Below are 13,578 nucleotides of genomic sequence, written 5' to 3'. Positions count from 1 at the left end.
ACCCCCCCCCCAAAAAAAAAGCTGCTGTCCTGATGGGTTGCTGGGGAAGTCGTTTCAACCTCTCGATGCGGGGGGGGGGGGGCTGTAAACGGCGATACGGCATATAGATTTTAAATCTAACCTGGGTACCTCGTGGACTTCAAGGACCATCCAGGAGGCGAATCCCTGTCCTGCGTTTAATGGCTGCAGATTGCACTTGAGGGAAACTTATGCCAGGACAGGGGTACCCATGTGCCTCATCTGGGATGACAAATCCTATTATCCCAGTTGGTCATGTTAGTTAAGGCAGATGAAGAGTCTTGGGACCTGTCCCATTTGGAGGGCTGCATGTTCTCCGCCCTCCTGCCACATCAGACTTAGTTTTAAGAAAAGCCAAAAGCAGTGTGCTTCAATAACTTTGTGTCTTTCCCATGTAAATATTTAGTGACAACCAGACCTTAGTGTTGAAATATCTTATCTGCCTCTTCCACACAATTATGAGCGACAGACTGTAAAGAAAATACTGTATCTGGAAGCTGAGTCATGGCAACTGGACTTCTTTCGAGTTAGGTTGAAACATTTTGCTACTCATCCGAGCAGCTTCTTCAGAAAATAGTGTGTGAGCAACCGACTTGTCACAGTGTGCTGCCTTCCCGTTGCCTCTGGAGCAGGGTTTGCTGCTTTTGCCATTCAGAAGGATCCAGTGCATTGTACAGCCATTTAATGTTCTGCCTCTTTTAGAGGACCTTACCTTGATGGTAAAGCAGATGTTTTGTGTCCACAAGCGGGTTCATTTGAAATATGGTGCTGGAGGAGAGCTTTGCGGATGCCAGCAAGACAGACAAGTGAGTCCTAGGTCAAATCAAGCCTGAACTAGCTCAGGAAGCAAAAATGTTGAAACTGAGGCTGCCCTACTTTAGGCATATCATGAGAAGACAAAGATCCTTTGAAAAAGACAGTAGTGCTGTGAAATTTTTTAAATTAATTTTTATTCATTTTCAGTGGGAATAGGGTTTGGGGTTGGGATATTGGGGGGGTAAAGGGAACGGATATAGGTAGGGAAAAGGTAAAATTCATTTTATTTTTTAAAGATCCACTTATACAATTATACTAAGAGGAAGATCACAAAAACAATTTAGCACATTTTACCAGAATTTCTATAGTTAATAATCTTTCTATTCCCTACTTGGACCTTCATACTCTTCTATACTTTCCAATCCATATTTTGAGTCCAAATATAAAATTGTTCCCAGTTTTTATATGTTTCATTCAGTGCTTCTGTTAGTACATCCATCTCTGCTGCTTCAAGTATCTTTTCTGTCAGTTTCTCTAGGGATGGTATTTCTTCTTCCAGTATTTCCCATATAGGATCCTAGCTGCAGTAATTACATGTATTATCAAATATTTCTTTATCTACAATCTCAGGCATAATCAATAAAAACACTTCCAATTTAAATGGTATTGCACAAGATACATTTTTTGTAATATTTCATGTATTGATCTCCAATAAATTTTTTTGCTTCCCTACATGTCCACCCAATATGATAGATAATACCCTCCTGCATTTTACGTTTCCAACACTTGTTGGAAAAATTTTCATGTATTTTAGACAGTTTAGCTGGAGTCATCTATAAAATGCTGTGAGATTTTGAAGGCAGCAGGAGAAGAGGAGGACCATATATGAGATGGACTGACTCCCTAGAAGAACCACAGGCTTGAGTCTGCAAGAGCTGAGCAGGGCAACTGAGGACAGGACATTTTGGAAATACCTCATTCATAGGGTCGCTTTAAGTCAGAGCTGACCTGACGGGACATAATAAAATCAGCAACATGACTCCTGGTGATGTATCCCAAACATGCTGATACCATCATTTCTTTGTAATGAGATTTGCCGTCATTGTAATCTTTGAGATACAGCCGTATGTGTTAGAATTTAGCAACTATATAAATGTATTCTAAAAATCCAATACAGTGGTGCCTTGCATCACAACGTTAATTCGTTCCAGCGAAATCGCTGTAGAACGAAAACGTCATAATGCGAAAATAAAAAGCCCATTGAAACCCCTTCAATGTGTTCCAATGGGCTGGAAACTCACCGTCCAACGAAGATCCTCCATAGGGCGGCCATTTTCGGTGCCTGTGCAGCAAGGAATCCATCCCAGAAAACAGCGGGGAACAAAAAGATTGTCGTAATGCGGTTTCGTCATGCGGGGCAATCGTAAAGCGAGGCACCACTGTATACCTTAGTATAACTAGTTAAATGTATTACAGGAACCATCCGTGAGAGTCTGGTTCAGCCAGTCTCAGGCCAGCCTGGCTAGTTAGGATTGTGCCGTAAGTCAGGACAAGAGAAAGAAAGATTTATTTTAGTCCTAACATTTTCTGAATTTGGACCAAGGTTCTGTGACATAAATACTGCTTTGAATGGCAATTAGTTCTCCAACATCTTCTAATATTTCATTCTTGACTCTCGACCTAAAAAGGAGTAGGTAAATAGCTCCACGACATTAACTAAGATAGTTAATGGATGCTCATTTGGAGATACTACTTAGCATTTATGAGCTTATAAGAAAAACAAAAACAAACAGCCCGACAGCAGCCCATGCAGAAGTATTTATGATCCTCAGGTCAAGACTTTCATTTCACTCTTGCAAGCAGCTTGGTTGGGCTTAAGAGTGTGAGAGATATTTAAATAACTATTGACATACAGCTGAGGTCATAATGAGAGAAGATGTCACATGACCTCTGAGGTCACATGATTGCTGGAGCAACAGTGCTCTAAGCTCTTGACAGTTGGTCTTTGCCCACTTGCTGCTTTCCTGCCTCAACAGCCATTGGGAGCAGAGCAAGTTAGAGAGACCTTGGCTTTTCAAAATTACTTACATTTACCTTTCATCTGGGCTTAACTGTGGACTTTCTCAGCCATTCAGGTTCATAGTTTGTAGAGATGTACTCTGTATCAACAGATAGGATTGCTTCCTGTTTTGTCTCTAACTCTGGAAACGACATTAAGGCGTTGTCTGGGTAGTGTAGGTTTAAGGTGGTGAGGTCTGGCAGGGCAGTTGATGTAGTACTTTGGAGAGGTTGCTGTTGTTTGTAATGGAGATAAATGGGTTTGTTAGGAGGCAGCCAGATGTAAGCTGGATTTCAATAACAGACTTCCCACACAGATGGGAAAGAGTAGCATTTGTGGGGTGCCCCCTTTCTGATGGAGCCGTGCCCCCTTTCTGATGGAGCCGTGGGTGTAGTTGTTGGAAATGAGCGTGTCCTGGACTGCAAGGAGAACAGACCTATCTGTTTTGAAGGAAATCAACCCTGAATGCTCACTGGAAGGACAGATCCTGAAGCTGAGGCTCCAGTACTTTGGCCATCTCATGAGAAGAGAAGACTCCCTGGAAAAGCCCCTGATGTTGGGAAAGTGTGAAGGCAAGGGGAGAATGGGACAGCAGAAGACGAGATGGTTGGACAGTTTTATCTAAGCTACCAACATGAATTTGACCAAACTCTGGGAGGCAGTCAAGGGCCTGGTGTGCTCTGGTTCATGGGGTCACAAAGAGTCAGACGTGACTTAATGAGTAAACAACAAAATAGGTTGTTGGCAGAAGAGGTAAGTAAATGTTTGGGAGGAACACAAGGTCCTATCCAGACCTGCTCTCTCCCATATATACTTCATACATTTAGTCTCAACCCAATCTTCACCCCCCCCACTCAGTCCCTACATCTGAATTTATCAACTATCACATTGGCCTGCCCTCCCCACACCTCCCTCCCTCCAGCAACCAACAGAACATGTCTCTTCTGCTCCTACCCACAATCCCCCATCATTGCTCTTCATATGCACATACCAGACATACTATTACTTTTTTTAAAATACCCATCACCTCTAGACCACCCAACTCCCCTCTCATACGTATACACTCCATCTTCTTCCCAGCTGTATGGCTCCCCTACAGGAGATCCTCCCCTCCCAATCCCATACCATGCCACATGACAACTCCTGAGCCCCACATGGACAAAAAGCATTCCACTATGCACTCCCCTCATCTCTTCCATGCCCCATATGTCCGACAGCCCTAACCAATCCCTCACACCATTTATAACATGCCGCCCACAACCCACCCCTCAATAGAGGGGTTAAAATCAGTTAAGTGTGTTCCTAGTTAACTCCAACAGTTGAGTCCATCTCTGTATTTCTGGAGCTGGTGGGCAATGTATACCTCTGCCGGTGTAGATTCATACGCTGGCTCGGAACTATTTTTCCCACGTCTCCTGATCTGACATAGGCAGGTAGAGGAACCAATTGGCGCTTCCCACAAGGCTGTGCTGGGGCTGGATGTTGGTGCAGTTATAAAATCCTTCTGCTCCCAGCCAGCCCTTTTTCCTTTGAATTAACCAGCCTCCCCTGGGTCCAGTGTGGCTGAGGTGGTCGCTTCGGGACTGGATAGGAATTTTGGGTCCGTCTTAGCTGATTGGCATATAAAAAGTGGGTGGATGTATTTTTGCCTATCCCACACTATTTACCCATGGGATTCTGAGGGCTATTCTAGGTTTGAGTCATGTTTAAATAGGTCAAACTGTCAGGTAGTGCAGAAGAGAAGGTGAGTTTCAGTGAGTTCCCAAAAAGCACATGGGGTCCTACTGCACCCAGCATCACAGCAATCAGGATCTAGCGTTTCACTTGCTGGAATGAGGGGTGGATAAGGTATAGTCCCATCCATGGCATGCCTTAGTTCTAGACAATTGGATGGATGGCAGATAGGCTTTCCTTCCCAGTGTGGCCAGCTGGGTACAAGCTGTTCAAAGGACAGCTCCGACCAGGGGCTTGGGACTCACCTGCTTAGGATTGGAGAGGTGGTAAGAGATATCCCTAGAGCCTGCCCCAGTGATCCACATGACGTCCAGGCCCCTCTGCAGGATGAGAGTGATTGGAGATTAAAAGCAATAAAGTGTGGCCCTAGTTAACTCCAACACCTGTGTCCTTCTCTTTATTTCGGGAGTGGGTGGGCAGAGATTAAATAACAGTGGTGGAGGAAAACATTGAATATTAATTTCATGAACTTTAAAATATCATGTGAATAAATCTACAGTGTTTTGGAAATTCATAATATTACTTTATATTCCAAAGTGTCAATAGTCAACAAAGGGACCATAGCGGAATATTTTAACTACAAAAATTCTCAAAAGCTTTCCAAACAGTTTACATGTCTCCTCTACATTTTCTCTTTTGCATTCTTTTTCAACAGCTCCACAGTTCATCCCAAAAGCAGTCTTGACTGCCACTAGCAAAGTTCCATCTCCCACCCCTCCAAATGTAGGATATCCACAAGAATAATCACAGGCCTGACACTATACCGATTTTCTACTGATTCTGCCTCTTATCATACAAGAGGTGAATTACCGAGACAGGGCTCACATGATTACCATTGCTGATTTATCAAGAAAACATCAAACTAGTGGCATTCCCATTTGGACATAAGAAAAAAAAGCTCTCTTTCTCTTGATCCTGAAGGACAGAGATCCAAGGTTTGGACCCTTATAAATTTTAAACAGAAGTTTCCGAGAGCTGCAGATGGAGATGGTATTTGTAGCAATCTGTGACAGATTGTTACCGCTGATCATACAGGTAAAAAGTAAAATCAATGGAAGAAGCAGTGCAGGAAGAATAATCAATTATTGGTCTCAATACAACACAATATCATTGTTTAGAGTTGTTGCATGCATGGTCAGAATGGCCACAATGACATCCAGCCTCTAATAGGAAAGGGATGAGAAGACTACTGTCTCTTCAATTGGACATATTGGAGTAAGATGTTCCTTGCTTAAAAATTGAATTTCCTTTTTTCCTCTTTCAGTCTGCATTTGGTTAGGCAGAAGGGAATGGGTGATTCAAAAGTCATATACTGGGAAATGGAAAGGAATGGTGTATTGGATGGTAGAGCTCTTTGTGGTACATGGCGGGTCCTACATACAATTAAAGTACATCAGGGCCTGACGAAAGAATTCTACTCACACTGAAGGAAAATTGCTCCCTTTCAGTCTTTGGTGCTACACATGTTCAACTACTGGGTGACAATAACAATATATTTTGAAATACTGTATGTTGTGTTCTGCCTACATGGAAAAAACAAATATAAAATCGGCTTTGTTCTGTGTGGTTGGAGTTTTAATTGCTCTATATCTTCTGCCAGAAGGCAACAGTTCAAAGAAGTTATAAGCAGAGTGGGAAGAGTCTCTGAGAATACTTAATGACTTCCTCAAGCAGTGAGATGCAAAGATGTTGTCCAAGATTGGAAGCTGAAGTCCGATGATATTTTGCGCAATTTTAGTAATTCTCTGTTAAACGTTTTTGTCCATTTCAGAGCAACTCCCATACCATAAGAGGATACAATATGTTAAGATACTCTCTATGGTACTACGATAGTAGGACAGGAGTAAATGCTGAGATAGATTTATCTTCCTGAGAGTGCTCAGGAAGTACTGTACAGCCTCTTCTGTGCCTTCTTCACTAGCATATTAGAATTTATAGACCATGAGCAGTCCTCTGAAATATAGATACCCCCAAATTTAAAACTACTAACCCTCTCCACCTCTTCACCATTTATGTACAGTGGTAAATATACATCCCTCCTCCTAAAGTCAATTATGAGTTCTTTAGTTTTTTGGTGTTAAGTATAAGATTATTTTCTTTACATCGTAATGTCAGCCCTTGTACTTCTTTTCTATAACCAGACTCATTGATCTTATTTTTAAGCCCCACCACTGTCATATCATCCTCAAATTTAATAATTGTGTTGATGTTATACAATGGGGTGCAGTCATGTGTGTACAGAGGACAGAGAAAGGGGCTTAACACACAACCCTGGGGAGCTCCTGTACTTAGTGTCAAGGTAGAAGAATGATAATATCTCATCCTTACTGACTATGGCCTTCCTGTCAGAAAGTCCTTTACCCACAGACAGATCTTCTGTGGTATTTCCAAATTAAACATTTTAATAAACAACCTACTAGGTAAAATGTTATTAAAAGCAGAATTCCCCTACTACAACAGCTTTGCTGCCTGACTGTCTGTTTCCACACCCACTTTTAAATGTGGGGTTTGACCCATGAAACCCTGTGCCTCCTCCTGGGCTCCAGCTATCTGAAGGACCCTATTGCCTAATATGAACCTCCACCGTTTTCAAGATCGTCTGAGGAGGCCCTTCTGTCAGATCCACCTCCTTCACAGGCATGTTTGGTGAGGACGAGGAAGAGGGGCTTCCCAAGGGCTGTTCCCAAGCTTAGAAAGGCACTGCATGGAGAAGCCAGGTTGCCCCCCCTCCTCTTCTTTGTCCCATTGTCAGGAAAAAAAAAACTACCTTTGCAGACAGGCTTTTAAGAAATAGCAAGGCTTTTAGCTATGTTTAGTCTATTAAAGCAATGTTTTAGGAAGTGATTTAAATTATGCTTTAAAATATTGTTACATGATTAATTTTTTAAAAAATGCATTCCTTATATTGGTTTTAAAAGTGCTTGCTGTATGACTTTAGTTGACTGTCAGATGCTGTGAGTTCCCCATGAGGAGAAAGGCAGCATATGAAATAAATAAATAGATGTTGTTGTTGTTGTTTTGTTTTGTTTTGTTACATGCCGTCGAATCACCCCTGAGATATGGCAACTCTATGAATAAGCAATCTCCAAAATGCCCTATTCTTAAGAACCCTGTTCAGCTCTTGTAAACTCAAGCCTGTGGCTTCATTTATGAAATCAATCCATCCTGTGTTGGGTCTTCTTCTTTTCCTGCTGCTTTCAATCTTTCCCAGAACTATTGTCTTTCTCAGAGAATCTAGCTTTCTCATGATGTGCCCAAAGTATGACAACCTGAGTTTCAGTGTTTTTGCTTCCCAAGATCATTTCGGTTTCATTTGCTCTACATCAGGCTTGTCCAACCTGCGGCCCGAGAGCCTCATGCGGCCCAAGTCCGCTCGTAATGCGGCCCAGTGCAATTTTTTATTTTTAAAGAAATTCCAAAGTTTCAAGTTACACTGCCAGCGCTTGCGGCCGGAATGTGGCCGGGGCATGTCACAACAGTAGAGGGGGACAGAGGGAAGGAAGGAAGGAGTGGGAGGGGATGGGAGCTGTGTGACTGCATTGTGCCGTCCCCGCCAATAGGTTGACCCCCTCCCGGCTCCATAAAGCCACCAGAGTCGAAGCTGGCAGCCTGTGCCGTTTGAGATTGCAGCTGCCGGTAAGTGCGCAAACCAAATTTTCATCTTCTAATGTGGCCCAGGGAAGGTGAAAGGTTGGACACCCCTGCTCTACATCTTTCAGGCAATCCAGAGTATCCACAAAGCTCTCCTCCAACACCATATTTCAAATGAATCATTTTGCTTCCTCTCAGCTTTCTTTACTGTCCAGCTTTCATACCCATACATGATGATTGGGTATACAAGAGTGTGGATGATCTTGGTCTTGATCTCCAGTGACACATCCGTACCCTTGATGATCTTTTCTAATTTATTCATTGCTTCTTCTTCCAAGTCTCAGTCTTCTGATTTCTTGGATGTAGTCTCTGTTTGGATAGTGGATAGTATGGTAGCAAGTAGATGGGGAAGAGGGAGAATGGATAACCATAGGTGATTTTTTTTTGTTTGCAGAGAATAGTGTGCCACAACTCAGAGGTTTTCTGTCAAATCTGTCATACAAAGAGCTGCATAATAGTGTGTAATATATGAGAATATGGTAAATTTGCTGCTTGCATGACCTCATGTTAACCTTTGAGTCAAATGACTGCATTTCCTCTCACTTTAATTAGATTAGAAAGTTTCCCTGTCTGCCAGTGACCCTGGCCTCTTTTACAAAAGAGTGTTTCTCATCAACATTTAAATGCAGATGTAAACAGGACAAAAGAATAAGCATGATTTAGCTGTAGGGTTTTCCTCCCCTGAAATTAGAATGTGCTTTCTGATTAAAGCATTTTCTGTTTGTCTTTTAAATATAACAGATAAGGACGAGATTAACCCTGAGATATGGGTAATTAATGCATATCGAAAAGAGTCAGCAGGGCATGAGCTAAATGAAGTGGCAGGATGTGGCCACAGGTTGGGGGGGGCAGCGCCATATCCTTTTCGTATGAAAAAGCCCACTTGGTAAATAAAAACTCTTGTGATCAGTTCTCAAGGATCAGAAACAAAAGGGGTCGCAGAATTTTTTTAAATTATTATACTTTGCTATAAGAGCTGGTGTTGGGCTGAGAAATCCTGAGTGTAGAAATGCAAATTAAGTCAGATTCCAGTTCTACCTGTGCAAAATCCACTGCCGTTAAACCCCCTCTGCCCCTGGATGGAGGGCTGGTCCTGCTATTGGACATCTGAGGCAGACATTTGGGGCAAGAGATTTTGGATGGCAGCAAATGTATTTACTTCGTTATGGTTGTATTTTTAGTAGTCAAGATGGGGAGAGGCCCTTGGCGGTTTTCTTCTTCAAAATAACATGGCTGGCTTTGCACCTTACAGGGTGCATTTAGCAGTAGAAATACAGGGCATTTGCTACTCTATCTCAGGCAGAAAAATGTCACGAGACACAGGCCTAACTGGGAGAAGCCACTACCGAAAAGTGGAGGGAGACGCATGGAAAGGACTAATGAGCCCTTGCTCCTTTATGGTGGAAAGGAAATGGAGAGTGTAACGGGCAGACATAACATCACATGTCCATCACAGCTGGGCAGTGAGTCATCAGCCTATGGTGTGACGGAGGGTGGAACTTAAGGGGAGGAGCTAGTATAAAAGGGGGGTGAAGAGTGTGTGAGAGGAGATTGGAGATGAGAGTCTGAGCTGAGAGTTTAAAGTGATTAGTAGTTAGAGTGAGTGAGTGAGCCTGTCAGTGGAGAAATAGTCTGTGTGAGCCAGTGTTTATTAACAGTGATTGACTAATTGATTCTTTACCAGTGATTTACTATTTTTATTTTCTGTAATCAATAAACCAGTTTTTGTTTTCAAAGTTACACTTATCCTTTTATGATTCTTTAAGGATAAGTTGGTGGCAGCAGAGGGTTTTGAAGTGAAGTAGCAACCACTCTTTTAGTTTTGAGGGTGGCTGTTACAATAAATTGGTGTCCAGCGTGTGGGATTCGAAGATCCAGTGAAGCCTTGACTGGAAAGGTGCCCAGAGCAGGGGTCTTTAGTCAGGGACGTCTGAGGGAGCGCGTGGGTAACCTTCTAGGACTTGTCTCACAGGGAGAGAGTCTAGTAGAAGGGCGTGCAAACTCAGATTGGGGGACTAAGACAGGGACGCTCTGTGGTGACCATTTTCTGTGGAGAGTTGCCCAAAGCCAAAGCTGTGGCAGATTGGCTGGCTTGTCCTGAGTTTAGGGAAAACTTGGAGAGGACAAAGCGGAGCCAAAGGCAGTGAGGCTGAGGGAACTCAAAAGCGGCTGAACCTGAGACAAGGGGAAGCTGTGTGTTTGGTTAAGACTTGGTGTCTGAGACAGAAAGGAAAATTCTGTTTTGGCGGGAGGCCTAGCTGGAGGCTGAAGCCTGGTAACAGTAGCTAGTTTGCCAGTGCTGGTGGAGCAGCAACTTTATAACAGACTCACTGACAGAAAAAAAGTGTACTTTTTAAAATCAAGGCTTGTAAATGGGAACAGAAGCCTGAGAAAAGGAAAATGCCCTTGACCAGGGGAACGAAAGCTGAACAGAGGCCTTATGAGATGGCAGCTGGGTCAGACAGTGAGAATGGGGACGTGGAGGAAGGATTTACCTCAGCTCAGGAGGGAGAGGCCTCAAGAGAAAACATATCAGAATTCCGAAGGTTGGAATTGGCCCAAGCACATGAATACAGACTGAAACAGCTGGATATAGAGAAAGAAAAACTGGCCTTACAAATAGAGAAAGAGAGAATGGACAGGGAGGCTGAAATGGAAGAGAAGATTGCTCTAGAGAAAGAATGTATGTCTTTTGAACTTAGGAGGCTAGAATTGTTAAAACAATAACAACAATAGAGAAGACAACTCTGAGGGGGGGTCAGTTATCCAAAGCAGACCTAAAGAAATTCCCCACTTTTAGAAAAGGAGATGATCCAGAAACATTCCTTGTGATGTTTGAAAGAGCGTGTGAAGATTTCCAAGTGAGGGAATCTGAAAAGATGATTATATTGAGATCCCAAATTAGTGGAGGCCTCGCTGAAATATACGTGGAGATGCCAATTGAATTAATCAAAGATTACACTAAATTCAAAAAGTTAGTGTTTGCCAGGTATGGTATAAACGCAGAACATCTGAGGCAAAAGTTCAGATCACTAACTAAGAAACCTGATGAATCCTACTCACAATTGGGGGCAAACTTGTTCAGATGTTTGGAAAAATGGCTGTCGCAAGAGGGGGTTCAGACAATTCAGCAGCTGAAGGATATTATGGGATTAGAACAGTTTTATTCCCTCTTACACGGTGAACTAAAATATTTGGTCAAGGACAAGAGACCCAAAAATTTGAAAGAAGCAGGAGAGGTTGCTGATTTCATCTCCCAGATAAGAAAAAGCAGCTTTTCTGGGGGGCAAAGTATGAGGAAAACTTGTGAGGATTCTAATAAATCTCCTAGAGGACAGTTTAAAGACCAGCAGAGGGTTGGCGGCCATTTTGTGGGAAAAGCCTCAGAACAGAGCCAAGCCAGAGGGCAAAATTTGGAGGAAAAAGTAGTAAAGAGGGCTGGAAATGAACAATGGAGTTCTCGGACTTGTTTCAAATGTAATGAGAAAGGTCACATTGCGTCCCAATGTGGTAAAGGCAGAGAAAATAAAGAATTTTTACCACAGAAAGTAAATTTAAGTAAGCCTAAAGCTGTTTTCTGTGTCCAGCAGGGACAAGTTGATACAATAGGTGAGCAGTCAGTAGCCATGGCAACGCCAGCAGAGCTATCTTCTCCAGACGAGGAGAGTGAATCTAGTATTCCTTTGGCTGAGATCAGGCACTGCTTTTTGATTAGAACGGATCACAAATTATTTGAAACGGCTGGGGACAATATTGGTATTTTAGATAACTACATGGCGCTGAAAGATTCCTGCTCACAGGTGACCTTATGTCATCCAGACATTGTGCCACACAAATACATATTACCAGAAGAACACATGGCAGTGAAAGGAATAGGACAAGAAACTATTATCTTGCCTGTGGCTGAAGTGCCAATTCATTACCGGGGATGGCAGGAAAATTGGCGTGTAGGAATTTCCTCACAGTTGCCATCGGCTGTTTTAATTGGTACAGACCTCACTTAGCATGTTAAGAGAGTTCTGATTATAACACCTTCACAACATGAGCAGACAGAGACCGATAAAGGAAAAAGTGACAGTCAGGGGGTAGAAATGACTGACAATAAAAACACCACTGAGATATTTACACTTGATATGTCACAATACAATACTTTTTCCCAAGAACAACAAGCAGACCCCACATTAAAAAGCTGCTTTGAGAAAGTGTCTGGAATACAGTTAACCCCTGAAACACCTGAAAGATTCCACATTAAGCAGGGATTACTGTACAGAGAAACACTGGTAAACCCCTTAAAAGGGGGAGAAGATATTAGAAAGCAGTTGGTAGTGCCTGTAAAATACCGCCAGATGATATTAGAAAGGGGACATTCTGACATATTTGCTGCACATCTAGGGATCAATAAAACCAAACAAAGAATAACGCAAAACTTCTATTGGCCAGAGGTAGGAAAGCAAATCAAAAGTTTCTGCCAGAGTTGCGATATTTGCCAGAGATAGGGTAATAACCGGGACAAAACAAAGGCAAAGTTGTGTCCATTATCTGTAATCTCTACCCCATTTCAATGTATTGGCGTGGATATTATAGGGCCGTTGCCTAGGGTCACAAAAAGCGGAAACAGATTTATCCTGACTATTGTGGACCATGCCACACAATACCTAGAGGATATTCCTCTTAGTAATAATGAGACTCATACCATGGCTGATGCCCTGCTGAGTTACATGAGTCAAATGGGTGTGGCTTCAGAGTTAGTGATTGATCTAGGAATATCTTTCACCTCAAAACTCATGCAGAGACTATGGCAAATATGGGGTATCAAATATTTAAGTATTTCCCCATATCATCCACAATCTAATGGGTTAACAGAAAAATTTAATGGTACCCTGATGCGCATGATTAGGGCCTATTCTGCTGAAGACCTTAATAATTGGGACCAGAGGGAAGCAAGTACCTTGACAGATGGTACAACACTAACCTCTGATTACCCTGAGAAATCTGGGACTGACCGAGATCTGATATATGGAGATGGAGTGCAGTCAATAGAGCATGTTCAGAGTGCTTTCACACTTCCACTTCCACCAGGAGGCCAGGAATCACCCTCTGCGGCTGAAATTGTTACAGTATCAGCAAAAAGCCTGCAGAGAGATGTTTCCATGGTTACGCAGCTGGAGAGTGTTGCTGGAGCTGATCTAGTGCTTGTGAGAGCCCCAACTAAAATTGGTGTAACCCAAGAGCAGCTAAATGAATTAAAAGATGTGCCAACATGTTTTCCCGAACAAGCTTGGGTTAGTCAAGGGAGTGGTGCACAGGTTAGATACAGGATATGCACCCCCACAAGCAGTGATTCCATATAGAGTCACTGG

Source organism: Pogona vitticeps, chromosome 1 (genome assembly GCF_051106095.1).
Source record: "Pogona vitticeps strain Pit_001003342236 chromosome 1, PviZW2.1, whole genome shotgun sequence".
In the NCBI taxonomy this organism is placed as follows: domain Eukaryota; kingdom Metazoa; phylum Chordata; class Lepidosauria; order Squamata; family Agamidae; genus Pogona; species Pogona vitticeps.
This window is presented reverse-complemented; position numbering follows the sequence as displayed.